The sequence below is a fragment of the Manis pentadactyla genome, chromosome 6 (assembly GCF_030020395.1).
Source record: "Manis pentadactyla isolate mManPen7 chromosome 6, mManPen7.hap1, whole genome shotgun sequence".
Taxonomy (NCBI): Eukaryota; Metazoa; Chordata; class Mammalia; order Pholidota; family Manidae; genus Manis; species Manis pentadactyla.
In genome coordinates, this window is record NC_080024.1 from 84913435 (window position 1) to 84939934 (window position 26500).

Sequence of the window (26500 nt, forward strand, 5' to 3'; positions counted from 1 at the left end):
TTCCAGGCCAAGTTTCTCCTGGCTTTTTAGTTTTAACTCAGCTTCACTGAACAATGCTTATACTCCTACTAGTCTGACATTTTACTTTAGAGAATTAATGTGACTCTGACTGCGCTCAACTGTTTAATACGGAGTTTTGGTAGGGGTCTTTTTCAGAGGCCCCCACGCTACTCTGACTATACCCATGGTCCCTGTCTCAGAATCTCTGCCGGTAATTGCAAACTACTCAGCTGCAGACCACAAACCTCAATGACTGAAAGACAGTAATTTTTAAATACAAGAAAATGCACTGTCAATTCCAAAACCAAAGTAAAGAAACTTCATTCCCAAATAGAAAATACGAGAGGTACCTCATGAAAAAATTTTCAATTCTAAAGGCATTGCCTTCCGGGCAGCCTCTACCCCGCCGCCCCGCTGCGGGTCCCACTTGAACTTCAGCTCCCCCGGCCCTCGCCCTCGAGGCCCCCGCCTAGAAAATCCACACAAGGCAAACCGCCCACGGGCCTCCACATCTGCGTGGCCTCACCTGTGCCCTCCACCTGTGGCCCCGGCCCAGTCGGCGGTAGCAGGTCGGCGGCTCGGCACCAGGCCAGACAGAGAGCAGCCGCCTTCACCGCCCGGTCCCAGACAGAGGAGCAGCGGTCCAGCCAGCCCCTCTCCCCTGCCTGGCCGACTTCGGCGGCGGCGCGGACAGCCTTCTCAGCGCACTTGCTCCACCTCCCTCCCTCCCCGGACAGCCCCTCTGGTGGAGTGCGCCATCTCCCGACCCCCGGCCGGGCCCGGCAGGCCCACCACCCGTGTCGGTCGCTTCCCGGTCACACGGGCGATGCAGTATCCGCCAAGCAACTTGCATGGGCGCCCCTCACCGGCTCCACCGCGACCTCAGGTGGAGACAGGGGTCCCCGCGCCCCGTCCGGGTCCGGCCGCCCACCGAGGTCACGTACCTTCCAGCCCGCAGAGCCGTCGCTTCGCCTTCATCCTTCAACTAGGGCCTGCTCTTGACCACCCACCATAGATCTGCGGCAACGTGAGCTGCTTCTCGGCCAAGCTCTCAATCTCGATGGACTCAGCGATGCGGTCGGCATGGGACAGGTTGCACCACGCGCTGCGGCCGGAAGAGATGCTCTTGCGCGATTGCCCCTCAGTGGCCACCGAGGCAGAAGGCAGGCCCACGGCGGCATCGGGGTTCCTGGTCGCGCCGCCCCACGGCGCTAGGCTGGAGGTGGCAGAGCTGTAATGGCTCACGTCCGACCGGGGCAGCGGCTTCAAGTCCAGGTCGATCGCCGCCTTTCGCCCGCCACTGGAGAGAAGAGAAGGGGCGAGGGCGGCGCCAGGGGCCCAGCAAGCGCGAAGAGGTGATCCGAGGCTGGGGAGCGAGGTCAGTGCTGCCAGCACATTCGTGCCGGGAGGAAGGCACAGCCAAGGACAGCGCGGGTCCAACATCTGGTCTCCGCCGGGCACGCGGTGCGAAGGAGTCGGCTGTCTGAGGGCGCCAGGTCGCCCCTGCGGACAGGGCCGGAGGACAGAAGACCGGAGGGAGCCGTTAGAAACCCCTCTCCTGGCGGCGCTCGCGAAGCTAATGAGTACTGAACACGGAGGCGGGAAAGCCTGCAGCTACTGCGCAGCCGCCTGAAACACGTGTTCTGTGGGCGCCCCCAAAGGCGGGCTGCACTGCGTCGGCGCTCACTCATTGGCCGCGAGGGACGCCTGTCTCGGGCGGGCCTGCGAGTGACTCTGCGCAATAAATGGCAGTCAGCGCCATCAATCGAAGGGAGGCAGCCAATGGGCGTGCACACAGAACACAGATTGAATAAGCAAAATAGCACCAGATTCACATAACCCAAGAATGGACTAACAGTTACCAAAGGGAAAGGGACTGGGGTGGATAGCTGGTAATGGAGAGATAAGGGGAGAGGGAAAGAAAGCGTGCATTACTATTAGCACGTATAATGTGGGAGTGGGGATCACAGGGAGGGCTATACAACACAGAGAAGACAAGTAGGGATTCTACAGTATCTTACTATGCTCATGGACAGTGACTGCAATGGGGTACCTGGAGGCATCTTCATGATGGGGGGAGTCTAGCAAACATAATGTTACTCATCTAATTATATATTAATGACAGAAAGATAGATAGACAGATAGGTAGATAGATAGATAATGAATGAGTGAATGAATGAATGAATGAATAAATAAATAAATAAATAAATAAATAAAAGAATGCAGCAGACCAGTATAAAAAAGATATGTGCACCCCTATGTTTATCACAGCACTATTCACAATAACCAATCTACAATTATATGAGCAACATTATGGTTACTAGACTCCCCAGGTCATCAAGTAGCCCCACCACATACCCCATTACAGTCACTGACCATCAGCCTAGTAAGCTGATATAGAATCACTACTTGACTTCTCTGTACTAAACTGACTTCCCCTTGGGACCCCTCCCACATTATGTGAGCTAATTGTAATACCCCTTTGTTTTTCCCCGCCCTTATCCCTCCCTTCCCACCCATTCTCCCCAGTCTCTTTCCTTTTGGTAACTGTTAGTCCATTCTTGGGTTCTGTGATTCTGCTGCTGTTTTGTTCCTTCAGTTTTCCTTTGTTCTCATACTCTACATATGAGTGAAATAATTTGGTACTTGTCTCTTTCCACCTGCCTTATTTCACTGAGCATAATACCCTCTAGCTCCATCCATGTTGTTGCAAATGGTAGGATTTGTTTTCTTCTTATGGCTGAATAATATTCCATTGTGTATATGTACATCTTCTTTATCCATTCATCTACTGATGGACACTTGGGTTGCTTCCATTTCTTGGCTATTGTAAATAGTGCTGCAATAAACATAGGGGTGCAACTGTCTTTTTGAAACTGGGCTGCTGAATTTCTCTGAATTTTTAATACTGGCTTCCTGCATCCAGTACATGTGCTCCAGATTTTAATAGTAAACATGAATTTGTAACACTCCACCCTAAATTTCAGCTTTACACTAACTTTATTCTAATGATTTGAGTCCCATTTTGTTAAGTGCCTGAACCTGGCAAATGTTCCACATGTAATTCCAGTTTGGTTCCTAGAGTCTCGGTATTTTTGGTTTAATCATTGGTCTGAAAGCTTTCAGGATACTCTGCAGGAGAAGAAAATGGTATTGGCTCCCTTTTGGCATTTAGTATTGATCCTTCTTCCATAATTAAAAAAGATATTTTTTTGAGAGGGCATCTCTCATATTTATTGATCAAATGGTTGTTAACAACAATAAAATTCTGTATAGGGGACTCAATGCACAATCATTAATCAACCCCAAGCCTAATTCTCAACAGTCTCCATTCTTCTGAAGCATAACAAACAAGTTCTTACATGGTGAACAATTTCTTACACAGTAAATAAGTTCTTACATGGTGAACAGTGCAAGGGCAGTCATATCACAGAAACTTTCAGTTTTGATCATGCACCATGAACTATAAACAATCAAGTCAGATATGATTATTCGTTTGATTTTTATACTTGATTTATATGTGAATCCCACATTTCTCCCTTATTATTATTATTGTTTTTTAATAAAATGCTGAAGTGGTAGGTAGATGCAAGATAAAGGTAGAAAACATAATTTAGTGCTGTAAGAGGGCAAATGTAGATGATCAGATCTGTGCCTATAGACTAAGTATTAATCCAAGCTAGACAAGGACAACAAAACATCCACGGATGCAGAAGATTTCTATCAAAATGGGGGGGTTTGAGGTTCTAAGCCTCATCTCTGTTGATCCCCAATTTCTATCCTGATGGCCCCCCTGCAACTGTGCATGTCTTAGGTTGTTCCTCCCTTGAGGAATCTTACCTGTCTCTGGCTAACCAGTCATCTTCCAGGGCCATACAGGGAAATGTAAAGTTTGTAAGTGAGGGAGAAGCAATATTCTTTGAAAAGGATAGCTTTCTACTTCTTTGCAGATTTATGCCATGTGGCTTCTATGCCCAGCATTTGTCTTGAGGTATCTTTACCACTTGGAAGAATTATGATACTCAGTAATTTTCGATATGAGGCACGAATTCTACTAAAGAGTTGTAATTAGGAAGAAGAAAAGCTACAGAAGTAGCAGACAGAAGAAAATATGGGAAAATTGATTATTTCTTTGACATATCTTCTTGTAGAGTAACATAAGCATGTATAGGTTTTAACAAACTACTAATTAAATTGCATACACACATTAACAGAATAGGAATACAGATACATCACAAAAGCAGACCTACAATTACCAGCCATATCCAGTGAAACCAAGAAAACCAGTTAGGTACCCTAAGCATTTGTGAAAACTTATCAATGATATGATGGATAATGTCTAACTGAATTTGAATAGTTTGAGAAAAATCAGACAAATTAAAACAACACATTCCTGGGAACTGTTCACATCCCATATGTTCTTTTAACAGTAGATAGTCTATAGACGCACGATTTTGGAGCACTGCAACTTGCCCTTCTCCTAATTCTTGGTTGAGTTCTGACAGTATAGATCCAGTCAAATTTGTTGTTTTACTGTATACACAGGCCAGCTTAGATATCTCCTTCTTCATTCCAATGGCAAGTCCAGGAACCGGTGGGATGAATGCAGCTACAACTGCAACAGTGCCAGGGTCTTTGTTGAAGTTTTTTGATGATCATCTTCTGAAATGACTCTTCCAGAGGATGTTGATGTTGGAAGATCTTCTTCATACAGTACCTTAATTCATTTTCTGGGTAGCCAAATTAGGCCTTCATCCTCTGTATAAACACAAACAAACCCTTTGCCCACACTTTGATATGACCTTTATACCATTGTGAAGAACCTATTGGAGATCACCACACAGGAACTGCTGTTTTTTTTAAGAGAAAGATATATTATCAGAAAAGTGTACTTCCATAGCTGATCATCTCACACCCTTTAAAAGATCAATATTAAGGATATGTAAAGGATGCATTAATCATTGATTTACAGTTAGTTTTATCCTATCGGGAAGTATTCCCCCATTTCTTTCTTTTTTTGTTATCATTAATCTACAATTACATGAAGAATATTATGTTTACTAGGCTCTCCCCTACACCAAGTACCCCCCACAAACCCCATTACAGTCACTGTCCATCAGCATAGCAAAATGTTGTAGAATCACTACTTGTCTTCTCTGTGTTGCACAGCCCTTACCTTTCTCCCACCCCCCACATTATGCATGCTAATCATACTACCCCTTTCTTCTTCCCCCCCTTATCCCTCCCCATCCACCCATCCTCCCCAGTCCCTTTCCTTTGGTAACTGTTAGTCCATTCGTGGGTTCTGTGATTCTGCTGTTGTTTTGTTCCTTCAGTCTTTCCTTTTTTCTTATACTCCACAGATGAGTGAAATAATTTGGTACTTGTCTCTTTCCACCTGGCTTATTTCACTGAGCATAATACCCTCTAGCTCCATCCATGTTGTTGCAAATGGTAGGATTTGTTTTCTTCTTACGGCTGAATAATATTCCATTGTGTGTATGTACCACATCTTCTTTATCCATTCATCTACTGATGGATGCTTAGGTTGCTTCCAATTCTTGGTTATTGTAAATAGTGTTGCGATTAACATAGTGGTGCATCTGTCTTTCAAACTGGAGTGCTGCATTCTTATGGTAAATTCCTTGGAGTGGAATTCCTGGGTCAAATGGTAAGTCTATTTTGAGCATTTTGAGGAAACTCCATACTGCTTTCCACAATGGTTGAACTAATTTACATTCCCACCAGCAGAGTAGGAGGGTCCCCCTTTCTCCACAACCTCACCAACATTTGTTGTTGTTTGTCTTTTGGATGGTAGCCATCCTTACTGGTGTGAGGTGATATCTCATTGTGCTTTTAATTTGCATTTCTCTGATGACTACTGATGTGGAGCATCTTTTCATGTGTCTGTTGGTCATCTGAATTTCTTCTTTGGAGAACTGTCTGTTCAGCTCCTCTGCCCATTTTTTAATTGGATTATTCACATTTTTTTGTTGAGGTACATGAGCTCTTTAAATATTTTGGATGTCAAGCCTTTATGGGATCTGTCATTTACAAATATATTCTCCCATACTGTAGGGTACCTTTTTGTTGTATTGATGGTGTCTTTTGCGGTACAGAAGCTTTTCAGCTTGATATAGTTCACTTGTTCATTTCTGCTTTTGTTTTCCTTGCCTGGGGAGATATGTTCAAGAAGAGGTCACTCATGTTTATGTCTAAGAGATTTTTGCCTCTGATTTTTTCTAAGAGTTTTATGGTTTCATGAGTTACATTCAAGTCTTTGATCCATTTCGAATTTACTTTTGTGTATGGGGTTAGAAAATGGTCCAGTTTCATTCTCTTACATGTAGCTGTCCAGATTTGCCAAAACCCTCTGTTGAAGAGACTGTCATTTCCCAATTGTATATCCATGGCTCCTTTATCAAATATTAATTGACCATATATGTTTGGGTTAATGTCTGGATTCTCTAATCTGTTCCACTGGTCTGTGGCTCTGTTCTTGTGCCAGTACCAAATTGTCTTGATTACTATGGCTTTGTAGTAGAGCTTGAAGCTGGGGAGTGAGATCCCCCCAACACTTTGTTCTGCTTTGTGAGGATTGCTTTGGCTATTTGGGGTCTTTGGTGTTTCCATATGAATTTTTGAACTATTTCTTCCAGTTCATTGAAGAATGTTGCTATTAATTTGATAGGGATTGCATCAAATCTGTATACTGCTTTGGGAAGGATGGCCATTTTGACAATATTAATTATTCCTAGCCAAGAGCATGGGATGAGTTTCCATTTCTTAGTGTCCCCTTTAATTTGTCTTAAGAGTGTCTTGTAGTTTTCAGGGTATAGGTCTTTCACTTCCTTGGTTAGGATTATTCCTATTTATTTGATTCTTTTTGATGCAGTTGTGAATGGAGTTGTTTTCCTGATTTCTCTTTCTATTGGTTCATTATTAGTGTGTAGGAAAGCAACAGATTTCTGTGTGTTAATTTTGTATCCTGCAACTTTGCTGTATTCCGATATCAGTTCTAGTAATTTTGGAGTGGAGTCTTTAGGGTTTTTTATGTACAATATCATGTCATCTGCAAATAGTGACAGTTTAACTTCCTCTTTACCAATCTGGATTCCTTGTATTTCTTTGTTTTGTCTAATTGCCATGGCTAGGACCTCCAGTACTAAGTTAAATAACAGTGAGGAGGGGGGGCATCCCTGTCTTGTTCCCGATCTCAGAGGAAAACCTTTCAGCTTCTTGCTGTTCAGTATGATGTTGGCTGTGGGTTTACCATATATGGCCTTCATTATGTTGAGGTACTTGCCCTCTACACCCATTTTGCTGAGAGGCTTTTTTCATGAATGGATGTTGAATTTTGTCAAATGCTTTTTCAGCATCTATGGAGATGATCATGTGGTTTTTGTCTTTCTTTTGGTTTATGTGGTGGATGATGTTGATGGATTTTTGAATGTTGTACCATCCTTGCATCCCTGGGATGAATCCCACTTGGACATGGTGTATGATCCTTTTGATATATTTTTGAATTCAGTTTGCTAATATTTTATTGAGTATTTTTGCATCTACATTCATCAGGGATATTGGTCTGTAATTTTCTTTTTTGGTGGGGTCTTTGACAGGTTTTGGTATTAGGGTGATGTTGGCTTCATAGAATGAGTTGGGGAGTATTCCCTCTTCTATTTTTTGGAAAACTTTAAGGAGAATGGGTATTATGTCTTCTCTGTATGTTTGATAAAATTCCGAGGTAAATCCATCGGGCCGGGGGTTTTGTGTTTGGGTAGTTTTTTGAGTAAAATTTCAATTTTTTTGCTCGTAATTGGTTTGTTTAACTTTTGTGTTTCTTCCATGGTCAGTCTTGGAAGGTTGTATTTTTCTAGGAAGTTGTCCATTTCTTCTAGATTTTGCAGCTTGTTAGCATATAGCTTTTCATAGTAGTCTTTAATAATTCTTTGTACTTCTGTGGACTCTGTCGTGATTTTTCTATTCTCATTTCTGATTCTGTTGATGTGTGTTGATTCTCTTTTTCTCTTAATAAGTTTGGCTAGAGGTTTATCTATTTTGTTTATTTTCTCAAAGAACCAGCTCTTGGTTTCATTGACTTTTTCTATTGTTTTATTCTTCTCAATTTTGTTTATTTCTTCGCTGATCTTTATTATGTCCCTCCTTCTGCTGACTGTAGGCCTCATTTGTTCTTCTTTTTCCAGTTTCGATAATTCTGATGTTAGACTATTTATTTCGGATTGTTCTTCCTTCTTTAAATGTGCCTGGATTGCTGTATACTTTCCTCTTAAGACTGCTTTCACTGTGTCCCACAGAAGCTGGGGCTTTGTGTTGTTGTTGTCATTTGTTTCCATATATTCCTTGATGTCTATTTTAATTTGTTCGTTGAACCATTGATTATTTAGTTACATGTTGTTAGGCCTAAATGTGTTTGTGAGCCTTTTTGGTTTCTTTGTAGAATTTATTTCTAGTTTTATACCTATGTGGTCTGAAAAGTTGGTTGGTAGAATTTCAATCATTTGGAATTTGCTGAGGCTCTTTTTGTGACCTACTATGTGGTCTCTTCTGAAGAATGTTCCATGTGCAGTTGAGAAGAATGTGTATCCTGTTGCTTTTGGATGTAGAGTTCTATAGATGTCTATTAGGTCCATCTGTTCTAGTGTGTTGTTCAGTGCCTCCGTGCCCTTACTTATTTTCTGTCCAGTGGATCTATCCTATGGGGTGAATGGCGTGTTGAAGTCTCCTAAAATGAATGCATTGCATTCTATTTCCTTCTTTAGTTCTGTTAGTATTTGTTTCACATATGCTGGTGCTCCTGTGTTGGGTGTATATATATTTAGAATGGTTATATCCTCTTGTTGGACTGAGCCCTTTATCATTATGTAATGTACTTCTTTATCTCTTGTTACTTTCTTTGTTTTGAAGTCTATTTTGTCTGATACTAGTACTGCTATCCCTGCTTTCTTCTCCCTATTATTTGCATGAAATATCTTTTTCCATCCCTTGACTTTTAGTCTGTGCATGTCTTTGGGTTTGAGGTGAGTTTCTTGTAAGCAGCATATAGATGGGTCTTGCTTTTTTATCCATTCTATTACTCTGTGTCTTTTGATTGGTGCATTCAGTCCATTTACATTTAGGGTGACTATTGAAAGATCTGTACTTATTGCCATTGCAGGCTTTAGATTCGTGTATACCAAAGGTTCAAGGTTAGCTTCTTTAATATCTTACTGCCTAACTTAGCTCGCTTATTGAGCTGTTATATACACTGTCTGGAGATTCCTTTCTTCTCTCCCTTCTTATTCCTCCTCCTCAATTCTTTATATGTTGGTTGTTTTATTCTGTGCTCTTTCGTGTTTCCTTTAACTGCTTTTAGTGGGTTGTTGATTTTATTTTTTGCCTTTAGTTAGTATTTGGTTGGTCTGCTTTCTTTGCTGTGATTTTATTTTCTCTGGTGACATCTGTTTAGTCTTAGGAGTGCTCCCGTCTAGACTAGTCCCTCTAGAATACCCTGTAGAATTGGTTTGTGGGTGGCAAATTCCCTCAACTTTTGCCTGTCTGGGAATTGTTTAATCCCTCCTTCATATTTAAATGATAATCGTGCTGGATACAGTATCCTTGGTTCAAGGCCCTTCTGTTTCATTGCATTAAATATATCATGCCATTCTCTTCTGGCCTGTACGGTTTCTGTTGAGAAGTCTGATGATAGCCTCATGAGTTTTCCTTTATAGGTGATCTTTTTCTTCTCTCTAGCTGCCTTCAAAACTCTGTCCTTGTCCTTGTTCTTTGCCATTTTAATTATTATGTGTCTTGGTGTTGTCCTCCTTGTGTCCTTTCTGTTGGGAGTTCTGTGTATTTCCATGGTCTGTTCGATTATTTCCTCCCCCAGTTTGGGGACGTTTTCAGCAATTATTTCTTCAAAGACACTTTCTACCCCTATTTCTCTCTCTTATTCTTCTGGTACCCCTATAATGCGGATATTGTTCCTTTTGGTTGGTCACACAGTTCTCTTAATATTGTTTCATTCCTGGAGATTCTTTATCTCTCTGTGTCAGCTTCTATGGGTTCCTGTTCTCTGCTTTCTATTCCATCAATGGCCTCTTGCATCTTACCCATTCTGCTTATAAATCCTTCCAGAGTTTGTTTCACTTCTGTAATCTCCTTCCGGACATCTGTAATCTCCCTCCGGACTTCATCCCTTAGCTCTTATATATTTCTCTGCATCTCTGTCAGCATGTTTATGATTTTTATTTTGAATTCTTTCTCAGGAAGACTGGTTAGGTCTGTCTCCTTCTCATGTGTTGACTCTGTAATCTTTGTCTGCCTCAAATTTTACCTTTTCATTTTGATAGAGACAGTTTGCAGAGCTGGCACGAGTGACGGCTGGAAGAATTTCCCTTCTTGTTGGTTTGTGGCCTTCCTCTCCTGGGAGAACAGTGACCTCTAGTGGCTTGTTCTGGGCAGCTACATGCAGACGCAGCTTCTGATTCTTGCCCGGCCGCTATGGAGTTTATCTCTGCTGTTGCTGTGGGCATGGCCTGCCTCGGGCCACTGCTCCGATATGGCGGAGCCGCGTTGGAGGGGAAACGGCCGGGAGGCTGTTTTTCTCTGTGAGGGACCTCTGTCTGACCTGACCTGCTATCCAGGGGTTTAGGGTGCCCGGAGTTCCCTGCTGCTGGACTGTGTCCCAGGACGCTTCCGTCTGGCTGTGTGGTCCCTGTCCCTTTAACACTTCCAAAAAGCACTCGCTTTTCTTTTTCTCTGGGGCACCGGCTACCGGGACCTACTCACAGATCTTACTGTCCTTTTTCCCTAGTATCCAGCACCCCACGCATGCACTGTCTGCGGTCCAGTGCGGATGGCAAGGGCTGGCTGATTAGCAGTCCTGGGATCCTTCTCCCTCCCTCTCTGACTCCTCTCCTCCCACTGGGGAGCTGGTGTGAGGGGCGCTCAGGTCCCACTTGGCTGTGGCTTGTATCTTACCCCCTTCTTGAGGTGCTGGGTTCTCGCAGGTGTGGATGTAGTCTGGTTGTTTTCCTGTGTCTTCTGGTCTCTCTTTCAGGAAGAGTTGTCTTTGTTGTATTTTCAAAATATATGTGGTTTTGGGAGGAGATTTCTGCTCCTCTACTCACGCCGCCATCTTGGCTCCACCTCTAAGAAAGATTTTGACATCTTAGGGAAAATGATTGATTCCATGTATGGTACCAAAAGATCACAAAGTTAAATTGAGAATTGTAGGGTTATCCCAAAGGAAAAGGAATATGCCATTATATTTTTAGAGGAATCAATTCTTTCTTTTAGACATACTGATAATTAATCTTGCCTTTAGAGCCCTCTGGCTGTATTTTTTCTTAGCAATATTATGATCTATTTTTGATGTTTTAGTTCATAGAAAATTTCAATCTGTTACATATGTTTACATTTATTGAATTCTTTTTCTTCTTTGAAGTTCTATTCATGGTCTTCATAGGACTGATTTTATCTTGGTTTTCACAGTGTATATTGTGGTACCTCATTAATTTGGTGAAAGTAGAAGTTGGTTTGGTATATCTAATCTGTATTGCTCTCATCTTCATGAATTTAAACAAACATCTTTCTCCTAGGCTTGAGTTTCTATATCTTAAGCAGTTTGGATTACGTGACCCCTACCACCTCTGAGATGTTTGGACTTAGTATTGTCCCCAGGTTGAAGGCTGTTTCATTCTTAGTCCCCTCCCTAGTTGCTTCACTGTACCAATCCAAGACCATTTCATAATTTAGAACAGGTGAGTAGCTGTTTGGTTCTTGGTAAAAACTAAGAAAAATGTTTTTAGAAGGAATTTTGAAGCCACATCTTAAATGTTATCAAAATGGAATTTACCTATAATTAATGATGCTGTAAATATTTGTGGTGTAAAATTTAATGTGCTGTAGAAATTAGTGATGCTATAGTTGGAATTTGAAGAATTTTTATAGCCAACATGTAATTTTTTATTTAAATACAGTTCATCTGTATATTACTATTTCATCCAATTTACGATGCCATTAATGGATAGACACAACCTTATTTAAAATACTGCTAAGAAAGACTGCCAGCTAACAGACTCACCATTGAGTCTAAGGTATACCCCTATTTCAGAGACATTAAAATGTAAATCTTAGCCATTTTGAGTTTTCAGGCCCTTTTCTGTCCTAACAGTGACATGGGAAAACTCTTCTATTGACAGTTTATCTTAAAACACCTGCAAAACCGGAAGGAGTTCCTGTTTCATAAGAACAAGTGGACCTCTTTCCTTCACCGTCACTAGTAAGAGTAAAAAATTAGATTTTGTAGTTTTCAAAGAAACCATGCTTATCTTATTGCTGATTTTGTGTATTTATGTGTGTCCCTTTATTAGCACCTCAGGCAAGTAGAAGTGGCTGGAAAGTTTTTTGAGATTTTTGGAAGTGGAGTTTCACAATTATCTGTAGTGGATCAAACTACAATAGCAAATATGTGTCCAGAATATGGTGCTATCCTCAGCTTTTTCCCTGTTGACAATGTGACTTTAAAACATTTAGAACATACAGGTAAGAAGCAAGATCATTTAGGATAAACTTGTTACATTTCCAGTGTGTGTCTCTGAAATATTCTATAGTAAGTCACTATTCTTGTACATGTTATTTAGTTATTCATGAAATTGTCTTATTTTAAAAGAATGCATAAAATGCATATTAAACTTCCCAGATTCTGGTCTGTTCCTGGTTCCCTGGGGCCCATTTACGGCAACGTAAAGGGATTATCTATACTGCCTACCTTCAGCTTTGTTTTTCCCCATAATGATGGAGACCTCCATTCTGCTTAGGGATCAGAGGTTGCAGTTTAATGGGAGTCAAGCTTGAGAATATTCTCATCTGTTCTTTTAGCAGGAATAGGTGGTCACCAGACAAAGAGTTTGGGACCCAGTGCTCTGACAGTAAGAAGCACGTGATTTGGTGAAAAGCAGCACAGGGTTACAAGTTCCGAATCTTCTGTAGCCTGGTAAGCTAGGAGTTTTTACCACTCTTATGTTGAGTAGTTTATGTATTATAAGAAGTACCTGAAAACCCACAATGTGTTGATACTACATAAGGCCCCTTGTTTTTAAAAAGCAGGATCTCTTTTCTTATTTTGATCCACTTCCTCTTTTTTTTAAGTAAAAACAATTTTGTTTTTTTATTGAAGCATAGTTGCTATACAATCTTATATTGGTTTCAGGTATACAACACAGTGATTCAACACTTACATACATCATTAAATGCTCACCCCAGAACTGTTGACTATATGCTGTACTTTCATGTCTGTGACTAATTTATATTATGATTGAGATTTTGTGACTCTCTGTTTCACCCACCAACCCCAATTCCTCCCCCATGGTAACCACCAGTGACTTCTCAGTGTCTATCAGCCTATTGCCTGCTTTTTCATTTTGTTTTGTTTTGTTTTTAAATTGCCCCTCTTCCTCTTTTAAAGAGATCATTGCTGAACTCCTAATCTCTAATCATACATATATTTGGGGAATATATTCTAGTATTTTTCATTTTGGGAGAAGATTATTATAAGTCACATGGCAAAATGAATAACAATTCATTTGGATTCTTGGAGAGGGAATAGTCCTCATAAAATGCTGAGATTTCTTCAAGCTGGATTTTTATGGGTGGCTTCTACATGGGTCTGGGCTTTCTCATGTGGTGGCTTTAAGAATCCAGTGGTCTGAGGACACAGAGACAGCCAGCCTTCTGCAAATCACACTGCTTTGGTGCAGGGGGAACACAGACCCCACCCCTTGCTGGAGGAATGTTACTGTTACATTGTGAGAAGAACTTATAACTTGGAGGATGTGTTCTGTGACAATCCTGCAGAAAGACCATCTGCATAAGTCACTTTACTTCTCATCAGGCTTACAGACAACCACCTCAATGTTCAATTGGAAACTTTTAATATCAACATCTAAATTCTTTAATTTCTGCTTTTTCTCTGTAAAACTGTTCTTAACTTTCACTTTATTCTTTCATTTTAACTATTAATATTGTTTATTGTTTATGGAAAGTGATGGATTTCTTCCTTCATGGTGGATAGTAATTTATTATGTTTGGTTTTATTACTGGTTTTTCTTTTGCAAATAATATTTTTTGCAAGTCTTATAGAAGTTGCTCAGTATTTATCATCAGTGATTAACTTTTAAGTAAGGGCTGGTAGGTGTTTTTAGCAAGTAGCGTTTTCATGAAGGGTAAACTTTACTCTTGAGAATAATATCAAATATTAATTTGGAAAGAAATCTATTCTGAGTAGTATGTAATCTGGAATATTTGTTTCTTCCTCATCATTGGAACGCAGAACCCTACCCCCAAAGATTTCACAATTCCTTACTTGATTTTTGTTATTAATCTTCTTTTTAGGTTTTGACAAAGACAAACTCAAGTCAATGGAATCATACCTTAAAGCTGTGAAATTGTTTAGCAATAACCAGAATAATTCAGGAACGCCTGAGTACTCCCAAGTATATACAGAATAACCCAAGTAGTAGTGAAGAGTGTAAATTCTGGAGCCTAACCACCTGGGTTTGAATCCCAGCCCTAAAATTTCTTAGTTTTGTAACCTTGGGCACTTTATTTAGCCTTTCTGCCTCAGTTTCCCCATCTCTAAGATAGGAAGATCCTATCTAACTCAGGATTCTTTAAAGATCAAACACAAATTCATTAGAATAGCCTCAGGCACATAGTAAGTGCTCAATAAATTTTAGCCATTATTACTATTTAACAAGCTAATGGGTATGTGAGTCTCATTTTATTAATTAATTTTACATAGATTTCTATTACAGTGAATTTTTCAACTTTTTATGGGGTCTAAATTTTTAGTATTTAAAGTACAAAATTGACTCTTAATTTAGCACTCTAATCTTTTTCTACTTCATGATCACTATAATATCCTCCCAAAATAGCAGTTTTGATGATGTCTGAATCTGGTTAATGTCTATATTTTGTGAAAATTCACAATTATGAAAGGGATATCCAGTTATGCAGTCTTAAATGTTAAATATATTTTACAATCTAAGCAAACGTTTCTAATCTGTTGAGGATTTGTGTTTATATTGAAGTAGGTAGTATTCACTTTCAGGAGTCTTAATTTTAATAACATTCATTTTCTTGTAGTGTGTCAAGGATCTAAATAAACTAGAGGATGTTATCATAGGTGTGGTTAACTGTTAGCTATATTTTTTGTGGGGGGTGGGAATCCATTTTCTCACCCAGCTGTATTGTTCTTGATAGCATGTATCCCTCCTTGAAATTTTAATTTGTGTACTGGTTTGTCTGTCTTTCCAAATGGAAGGTACACATAGGCTCCATTAGGACAGGAACTTCTGTCAGCACTATTTATTTTTATTTATTTTTATTTTTTGCATTGCATCTTCAGCTCCTAAAACACTGACTGGCACACAGTAGATATTCAGGAAACATGTTAGGCAAATAGGTGAATACATTACTGGCATATTGAAGGCTAGTATAGGACCCGTCGGGATTGAATTGGTGTAAATTTGCTTTGGTCGGGTCTTCTAACTTCTGTGAGGATTTTCTGGTCCACTTCACTACTGTTTATTGACTCTAGTGCTTTGTCCACATTAAAAAACAAAGAAGGGAAGAAAGAATTGTAGGAAAGAGTAAGAAAAAGTAAGTAGAAACGTGGTAGTGGTAAAATAAAATGGAATACATTTGCTTATTAAAAACCTGACCATATTAAGAAATAAAGCTATAACCCATCAAGAAATTGATTTCAAGAGAAACTCATGAATCCCACTTTTAAACACAAAGACTACGATCACCTGGAGCCAAGAAATGAAGGCATAAGAAAAGCAGGTTTGTGGTCAAGGTCATTCAGAACAAGCAGGGTTGTAGAGGAATCATGAAGGTCTCAATGAAGGGAAACTTAATTTGCACATACGCTGGATAAGTGGATGACAGGAAGTGATAGAAATACGAGAGAAATTAATAGAAACTTAGGTGGAAGGTGGGGCTTTTAAAAAAATAATTTTTTGAACCAAGGAATAAAAGTGTGACCTGCAGGAGCCTGCCTGGCCAGCTAGACACTGGGGAACCAGCAAATGAAAAACCCTTTCTCTGTTGGGTCCCTCCAGCACCATCTACCGACTGGCCGTGAAAGGGTAAATGCTCACGAGCCCAACTCCACTGTCACAGAACAGGCAAAGAAGGGAGAATTTAGAGCTCAGAGGCCAAAGTTGATAGTCACCACAGGCATCCACTGTACAAGAGACATCTGTGAAGACAGTGTTTATCATCTTCCTGGGAAAAAAAAACATTTGGGGAACAGAAAATTTTTTACAGACTATTCAATTGATGTTGGACAGTGTGTGCATTGTTCTGCTAGTCTTCTAGCAGTTTTTGTCATGTTTCATAAATGGGGTTGTTAAAAAAATCTGTATTTCTGGGGTTGAATGTCAGAATGAATACGTAACTCAGTGTGCTTCAGAAATTAGTCCTTAAGTTAGAATCTTTACTTAAAGTTCTAAATCCTTTCCCTTTTCTCCATGATCTAGGTGATCCAGATTAATCTGAATTCAATAGTTCCATCTGTCAGTGGTCCAAAAAGACCTCAGGATAGAGTTGCTGTGACAGAAATGAAAAGTGATTTCCAAGCTTGCTTAAATGAAAAGGTAGATCACTCTATTGATATCCTTGTCAGTGCACTTTGTGTTGAATAAGTAATATAGAACTAGCCAGGTGACCCATAAAGTCAATCTGCTGTGTTTTTTTGTTATAGCACACACCATCAGCCCCATTTTTCCTTCTGACCAAAGTATAGATCAGTCGTTTACCCAGGTCCACTGTGAGGAGCAGAGGTTGTCTCTCTTTAAGTTAAAATTTAAATTAATTAAAATTTGGGTTTCTTAGTCACAGTGGCCTCATTTCAGGTGCTGGATAGTTACTTGTGGTTAACACTTTTGTGTTGGACAGCATAGATACTAAATATTCACATCATCACAGAAAAATTCTGTTGAATAGCACTGTTCTAGACTTTTGTGACTTCCCAGAATAGGAGAAAAACACTACTGTGTATCTAATTATTCTCAAAATCTGGTAAAAAGTGACCTCTTTGACTTGGGGGTTTATACAGAATTTCTGAGAATCATGGCTTCAATCTTGCCACTTTCTCTATTCTGAGAACTAGTAGCTGGCTTTCAGAGCCTTCCTTTCTTAAAATTTCTTTGTGTGTGTGTGTGTGTGTGTGTGTCTGTGTGTGTGTGTGAGAGAGAGAGAGAGAGAGAGAGAGAGAGAGAGAGAGAGAGAGAGAGAGAATGTCAGACTTAGACAGGAACAAAATGGTGTGTTGAATTCCCATGTACTTCACTTCAACAATTAACAACTCATTGGCAGTCTTGCTTCATCTATTTTATACACATAGGTTCACAGGCTCATTTTGAAGCAGATCTTCAGGGCCATTGTTAACAAAGAAAATTTGTACATCTCTTGAGTATTACCTGAACAGCAGTGAGCAGAGAACAATAAAGCCAAGGTATACCTGCATTCTGGGTAGTTGGCTGTACCTAGTAATTCTTATTGTGACTACTCAAATTCATATTTTAGCTGAATCTTAACTACTAAAGGTCATGAATCTTTAGCAACACTCACAAATAATCAGAACTTCCAGTGTCAAATCATCATATGTCAAGGATCTGCTGTATTTTCTGCCAGTCTTTTTTCCTATTTGTATCCAGAATGCATAGTTTATATTTATGTGCAAATTTACATAGGTTGGATTTAAAGGCTTCCAAATTGCTGCCGAAAAGCAGAATGATGCCTTCACTATTTGCTATGAATAGGTGTCTATCAGCTGTCCCATGAGTCTGTCGTCGTCGCTGCAGTTACCAGTTGCATCAATAACTGCAATCCATCTGTCATGCTCTCTGCAGGTAGGTTGTGTTTTATGGCCATACATAGTCTTTTCCTAAATTAGTTTTTACTTTTCTGTTATGTGGTTTTTCTATATCACACGTGAGTATCAGTGTCTGTGTCTGAGAAACTTCATGAGATTTTTAGGTCTTCAACATTAGGTCTCAAGGAGACTAGGTTTGATTTATGTTACTAATTTTGTTTTTATTACATGGGAGGTAAATTTTAAAAAATCATAACTTGCATGTCTATTAGTTTTAGGTTGTATCTGCTGCTTCTGGTAATTTAGAAGTATAATGATCGAATCCCTTGATAATCTATGTGAAGTTTCCATAGTAGTGTGCCATAGTCCATTGAGAGTAAAAGATGATTGGTAAGGATTGTAAATGAAATCAGTTGTATGCACATAGAACCACTCATTGTTAAAAGTCATGTGTAATACATGCTGAATTATTATTTATTATGACTGGAATTTTAAAAGGCTCACTATGCGTTGGTTACTGTGTGCATTATATTACTACATATCGTCCTTTGGTCCATTTATGCGCATGCCACATCAGGCTGCACGTGAACGATTTACAATGTAAAGCTAGTGTATCTGCTGCAACTTGTGGTTTGTTTCAAATGAAAAAAATCAAGAGCATAGAGTGGACAAAATAATGACAGTAAATTCATGAGTGTGGACTTTTACCCTGACAAGAGATGGAGATTGGCTTGTTAAATAAATACTTTCTCGCTTCCCCCTTTAATGTGAGGAAGGAGGGAGAGACATCACCGTAATGAATCATTGTTCACTGTGCAGGTCTTTTGGCTAAAAAAGCTGTTCAAGCTGGTCTGCATGTTAAACCTTACATCAGAATGAGTTTATCTCCAGGCAGTTGGATGGTTACACATTACCTCAGTTCCAGTGGAGTATTGCATTCCTTAGTAAACTCGGGTAAGTAAGTGATAGTTACACCTCTTTACACTGACATTGGTACTCAGCAGTGATGGAAGCTGCTTCCTAGAACCCTTCATAGTCAAGAAGTTAGAAAAATTGTGCTCTAGCTTACTTGTTACCTCGCCATTGTCACACATCTTTGAGGCCCTGTCACTCACAGGTAAGATTGGTTATAGTCAGTGAACACAGCAGCAGTGTGCTGACTGCAGAAGTAGGAAATGTGGATTCGAGTTTAAGGATGGAAAGACAAAATGGACAAGTAAAACCAAGTAGCAGTGGCCGGCCATATATGCCATGGTACCATGTAGAGTGTAATTTCCATGAGTTGGGAAGACAGGAAGAGTGAACTCTTACAGGTTGTTTTATTAACTGAGTAAATTGTCTTGATTGGGGCTTGTGATGTGCTGGGGTCTATTAAATAAGCACAGGTGAAGTTGTCCCTGAACTGTGGGGAAAATACGTTTACATTTCTTACATAATCAGAAAAATAAATTGTGGCTAGCTATATTCAGTGTCTATTTTGGAACATACCCTACATAAGTAGTCAATTCCTTTGCAAGAGAGATACATTTTAGATTTTCTTTTTGCTTTTAGAAGGGCAGCTGGAGGTAATTTTGAGGATTTTACCTACAGTTTTTTAGTTATATCATCTTGGGATTTTTTTCAGGGACTTTTTTTTGGTTAAGAATGGGAAGATTTGTTCCTGTCAGAGGACCCAACTCCAGCGCCTCTTTGGTGAGCTTTGGTCAGCTTGTTAAAGCCAGGCTGTCTTGAGGCTTTGTAGTTTAAACCCTCAGGCAGAAGTACAGCATCAGTTTTTTGAGTGCTCATGTTATGTTCCTAGCAAGTAGTAGCTGAGGAGTTTTCTTGTGTAGTGTGATTGGCTCTCTGCAGAGTTAGTTACCAATCCTGACTAGGGCTTGTCCTAAGCATCAGGACTTCAATGGTTGGCATCCAGTGCAGGCTGCATGCCCGAGAGGGAGAGTCAGGCTTGGTTGCTCAGAAACCGGAGTAGACATGCCGATGAAGGTTGATCCATCTGTCATGAATATTCTCTTCAGTGATCTTATTACAAAGGTGGAAATAATAGATAAGGCTTGTCGTGTCTTCACAAATGTTGTGACGTTCTGTCCAGTCATATTTCTGTTTTGAAATGCATATTTGAAATAGTTGGCTATGGATGTTCAGCATGTGTGGGAAACACAGCACCCTTACCATAAGCCATTTTAAATGCAGTCAAACAGGTAAAATGTGTCACTCAATAAGATAACGAACTCTGTTTTATTAATAAATTACAGAAAATGTATATTGACCTTTGTATTTCTGTAGACCTATATATATTCTGTGGGAATAGTAACCTGTCAATCTTAAAATGATTCTCAAAGAATAACACCAGGAATTAGTTTATTTACAGTTTTGATAGTTCTGTAATAATTGGTAGAATATGTTTTGTTATCTTGTCCTCAGAAGTACAATATTTGAGATTGTTTATGTATATATAATTATCCAAATTTGTACCATCTCTAGAATATATATTGTTTGTGTGTGTTTTTCTTCAGGGTGATTTGGTTACCTGTGGAGTTTTATCTGGAAACAAAAATTTTGAAGGTCGTCTTTGTGATTGTGTCCATGCCAATTATCTTGCCTCTCCACCCTTGGGTGGCTTATGCCATAGCAGGTACAGTGAATATAGATTTCCAGACCGAGCCTTTAGGTATCTCTTCCTTTATCTGCATACATATGTCCCTGCGCACACTTTTTTCCCAGAGGCTGTTGTATTTTTGAAATGTTTCTTAGATCAGCCATTATTTGATCATTTCAGGACCTCTTGGTGTAATGCATCGTCATTCATTTCTGTGTTTATATGAAGAAAGTAAAATGGGCATAGTTGCTTCCTTCAGCTGCTTATGCCTAAAGCAGTCTGCTGTTGAGTAATTTACTTAGTTTGTATGATAATTCCTTTGGCGATGTGAATGTCTTGAATCTCATACTAAAATATTTTAAACAGGTACTGACACTACTGGCAAGAACATTTATCTACATAATATTTGGCCTCCTCGAGAAGAAGTTCATCAGATAGAGGAAGAGCATGTTATATTGTCCATGTTTAAAACATGAAAAGAGGAAATAGAGGTAAGAGTCTCATTTCTTCAGCAGTTCAGTGAAGTGTCGATGTTTTCTTTATTTCACACATCCTGCTTTCTGAATAGAATAAAATTTTAGATTACATTATTTTGAACACATACGTTTTAATGAGTGATAGTCATTTTGTATCTGGAAATCTCTAGTATCTGAGAGAATAGCTTAGAGTAACAGAATTGATTTATTTTTTTTACCTATTAGAAATATGTAGCAAGCATTTACATTTGGCATCTTGAATATGGGCACACTTCATATAAACTTCTCTGTTAGTCCACTCAGATGGTTCAGATTTCAAAAGAAAGATGGTGCAATGAGTCTGTCTCACCCATGCCTGGCCTCCTGCTTCACCTCCTCAGAGGCAACCAGTGCTTGTCAGTTTTTTAAGCATCGTCCCATGGATGTCTTTTACACCTACAAGTAAATACATATAGTCACACTTTTTTTTTAATAATGGAAAATATAAATATGAGGGCACAAAAAGTGTTTATTCACTTAACAAATATTTACTGAATCTCTGCTGTGTGCCAGGCACTCTTCTAGGTATGCGGATTTCATCAGTTAACAAAACCCAACATTCTCATGGGGAGAGGAAGGCAGTGAACCATTAGCAGAATAACTAGGTAGATTACATATTATGCTAAAAAGTGGTAAGTGGTAATGAAAAAATATATATGATCAGGGTAAAAAGAACCAATTGTGCAAAATTTGGGGAGTAGATTGTAATTTTATATAGAGTGGTTGAAAATATGACATTTGAGCAAAACTTTGAAAGATGTGAATAAGTTAGCCATATATCTGGACAAAGAAGAGGGCTGCCCGGTGGAGAAATCAGGGTAAAGGCCTCAAGGAGGGCAGTGTGGCTAGAGCATGGGAAATAAGGATAGTGGTAGGAAACGATGTCAGAAATGGAGGTCCCAGTACATAGGGAACTTTAGACCAATGTTAAAATGTAGTCTTGTACTCTGAGTGAAGTGACACGGGGAGTGGGAGCCATGGGAAGGTTTCGAACAGAGGAGTGTCATACTCAAAAGGGTTGCTCTTTGTATTGAGACTTTCTTGGGGGTGAAGGTTGGGTAGAAGCAGGAAGACCAGTGACAGCAGAATCCAGAGGGAAAGGCGATGATGGCTGGACTGCTGGGGTGGTGGTGCAGGTGGCAAGGGTTATAAGTGTAGTTTGAAAATATCACACTGTGATGTGGGACGTGCATTGAAAGAAGTAGCGGTTTTTGTCCATGACGATATTCTGAAGATCAACAGCAATACCCACACACAATCTCTCTTTAGCAACTTGTGTAGATATTTTTAAGTTTTTTAGATTTTTGGAGTCTACAAATTTTGACATTCAGTTTCTATTGAAACTTAACTCACAGGGTAGTGCTCCTAAAAATCTGGTGTGTTGGAATTTGATGAGCAAATCTTTATTGATTCCATCCAAAATGTCATGATTTTATAGAATGTGCTGTCAGCTTTATTTCTAAATCAGTAAGACCTATTTTTTTCATTTTAACATAAATATTTTATTCCCTTGATCATTTATATAAGCCTCTTTTTATGACTCCCATTTTATCTTTCTTTTAATTCACCAACCAAAACCATATTCACAGATGGGAAATAAGCAGTGGGATTCCCTAGAAGCACCATATTCACTCTTGTTTCCATGGGACTTGAAGTTTACTTCTATCAGATGTCCTTCATTTTTTGATAAGCTTGTTAAGTACTGTTTTATCACTGTTTCATCTTTTTAATGTTGTTATAACTAAAAAAACTCATGAAGAGTTAAATGCCTTTAACTTTTTACCTTTTAGACCAAAGAGCCAGTTTCACTGCAGTCTATTGAAAATGCCCACGTCCTACTGCATCTGGGAGACTGTGTCACCACAGACCATATATCGCCCGCTGGAAGCATTGCGAGGAGTAGTGCTGCTGTTAAATACTTGGCCAGTAGAGGGTATGTGTGCCTGGTGTTCAGATGCTTTTATTTTGTCTCCTTTCTTACTGATTGAGAGGCTTCTGGTCACGTTCGTTCCTCCAGGAAGTACCTGCTGTCACAGGTGTCTGCTTGCCATGGTGACTTACGCAGTAACTGGAGTACCTGTTGGACCTGATTTTGCTTATGTTTTTAGAAACTAAATTTGGCTGTTTTAAATTGCACCCCTAATAGAGGGGTAGCCAAAATAAACAACTGATTGGAAGCAAGACTTCTCTTTTCAATTTTTCTTTGTTGAAAAGTCATCATGGTTTGACCTGTCAAATTACCCTAACCACCCTCCCCTAGTTAGAAATTTAAATGTGTCTTTTGTGGACTATAAGATGCATGTGCATGAAGCTAGGCTTGATCTGTGTCAAATGGAAAGACAGTGAATTCCTGCTTTTTGAGTCTAAAATTTTACATAAATCAATGAATGTAAAGATCGTTTATAGAGGAGTTAACAATCTGAAACTAGAAACACATTATTTCATTTCTCTGTGCATGGTAATGCTCTCTGGTGTCACAGAGCCATCCTGACACCGCAGACAGGTTTGCTGAAGGTGGGACATGCTGCCCAATCAACCTTGGTGCTTGTGCTGCTTGAATGACAAGACTTTGCAGTGAAATCTCATACACAGACCATGTCGTGTGGCTTGGTTTGTCATGTAGTAAACCTGAAAACTCTTACTGTAGTTTCAGCAGTGCTGTCGTCAATTTTGTGTTTGAACTTACTTTCCAGTTAACTGTAGTTTGGTGTGAATTAAAGTACTTTGGTAGAAATTACTAATAGCAGCTGCCTTTGGTAAAACTTCACGAAGATGAATCAGTTTGTTACCCACTTAGCTTTTATATACAGTGTTGAGAAATAAGGTAAATTTTCTTTTTCCCAGATATTTGTTGGTTGTGATTTCCATCTTGGTCATAATTGTGACATTGCTGCCAACCCTCAAAAAAAAGGAGCCACCACTTTCCAAGATACAGTTTTTATATTTATTGTAATTTCAGATCTTAGAATATTTAATCCAGTACTTCTCATAAATCAGAATTTTTTTAAATAGACATATGAACCATCCCCCACCCCCACCTCCATTATAAAAACCTTTAAGTGTACAAATTTAGAATATTTATTGCCTTTACCTAAAAGGCCGAACAGACACTTAGCTGTTGTTGAGATGCTTAGCTGTTTCTTGTCCTGGTGACCAGTCCAGCCCATTAACACCCAGATTATGGTGTCTGAATGCCATAGCACTGTACAGGTATCTCAGCTTTCCAGAAGCTCAAGTCACACCACTTTGTTTTCACAAAAGACCTACATTGGTGTGGTAACATCTTTTTTCGTGGAAGTGAAAATCCTCTTCGGATTTCTTTCCGTTAGCAAAAAGGCAAGTGCTAGCGTAGGTCTATGGCAAAAGTGGAGGGATGTGACCCTCCAGAAATCAGGAGATACCCTGCACTGGATGCTCTTTTGGTTTATGAATGGTTATGTTGGAACATTCTCTTACAGATAGGAGGGGAAATCCGTACAAACAACCAGTGCTTCTTGGAGAGATGATTGATTCCAAATTAGGGTCCGGAAAATATCTATATTTTTCCCAGTGAGAAATTGCTTCCAGAAACTACAGGGCTTCTGTGAAAAGGTCTCAGGAACCAATTTGAACCTGCCACTGCTTAAAGATGGGACATGCTGAGCATCAGTAAAAAATACTAACTGGAATGGATTAAATCATGCATTTTAGTCTCTGAGTTTATAATAATACTGAAAGAAAAAAACAGACCAACTTACCTCTGGAAGTTGGTAGGGAACCATCTGATTACTTAACAGTCATAGATTTGTAAACAGTCTTTACCATGTGGAATGAATTTCAGTATAACCTAATCATTGATGAAGGACATTTGTCTTTATAGAAGTTTTCCAGCTAAAAGTTGGAGGAGGAGTGATGAGTATCACTGTTGTGTAATCCCTAATGAAAGATTTAATCTGGACAGTGATGATAGTCCCTGGTAACATTCCAGAAAGAGACAACTGGGTATCATGTGCCTCCAATGGATGTTTGACCTATGAGGCCTGTTACACAAATTAACGTTAAAAACCCAAATATTATCAAGCCATTGGATCTGACATCTTGTTTACAGGAAATAAAGTGACAGAGGATTGGGAATGACACCGTGGGAATGCAGTTAGCACAGTATGAATGCAGGAAACTACAACCAGTGACCTGTTTCCTTCAGAAAAAGTACAAGAGGGGCAAGAAGGGAAAGCAGATGTGAAGATTAAGAGATTGACTGAATGAATATATGAAGCATATTTGGACCCTGCCTGATTTGAACAAACCAACAACAAATGAATCATGGGGAAAATCAGGGACATTTGAATATTGACTGGCTCTCTGATATTAAGAAACTGTGGGGGCTTTTTTTGGTATCAGGATAGTATTTTACGAGTCCGAATCTTTTAGAGGAACATACTGAAATAGATACAACTAAAATGTGTTTTCCTCAAAATAATGTAATAGGGGATAATTATGGAAGAAACAGAGTCCATGATTTGATTATTACAATGTGATGAGAGGCACCTGCTTGTTGATTCACTGTTCTGTTTGCCCTACTTTTGTACATACTTGAAATTATCCATAATAAAAAATGTTTTGAGTAAGTTTTACAATTCAGTAGTACATGATTATTTTCCACCTGAAATTAAATTACTTACATAATTTTCCTGTAGCCTTACCCCTCATGAATTCAACTCTTACGGAGTCCGAAGAGGTAATGATGCTGTAATGACAAGAGGAACTTTTGCAAATATCAAGCTTTTTAATAAGTTTATTGGAAAACCAGCTCCCAAAACAATTCATTTTCCACCAGGACAGATAGTCAGTATATATACAAAGTATTTAAGCAGTTGCCAACTATATCAAAATTTGTGTTAATGATTTTTGTGTTTGTTTGACTCTATAGCTAGATGTGTTTGAGGCTGCTGAGCTGTACCAGAAAGAAGGTATCCCACTGATTGTTTTAGCAGGAAAGAAATATGGGTCAGGAAATTCAAGGGACTGGGCCACCAAAGGACTGTTTTTGCTGATATCAATTCTTAAATTTTATCTTACTAAACTTCAAAGAGTTTTAAATGTTTCCTTTTGGCGGTAACATCCTGTGAAAGTTTATTTTCCTCATTTGGATTTTTTGTACTTATTTGAATATCATATTTTTGTTTTTTTTGTGATCTTATATAATATTTTGTACTAATCTAGCTTCACTTTAATACTCTGTATTTGATTAAATCTAGGTCACTCTTTTCTTATTTGAGGAAATCAGTATGTTAGAAGGCAAGAAGATTCTGTCCTGCTTGATAATAAAAATTACTTGTGCACAGTGGTAGTTTACTTAACCCCTTTTGTCTGATTTGCTCCATCAGGGGTTAACAGACTCAGAGATAGTAGGCTACGTTTTCCTTTTTATTCCTAGAACAGGTGAAGATGGTGACAGGTCATCTGCCCCAAGACATTTCTCCTGAGACTCTTTATTGGAGAGCAAATAGGGGTCCACTGGAG

The 26500-nt window shown here is 39.3% G+C and overlaps 1 pseudogene; it reads left to right on the plus strand.

The window, feature by feature from the left end:
* Positions 1-1060: 1060 nt before the first annotated feature.
* Positions 1061-26229, plus strand: LOC130684191 (iron-responsive element-binding protein 2-like; annotated as a pseudogene).
* Positions 26230-26500: the final 271 nt, after the last annotated feature.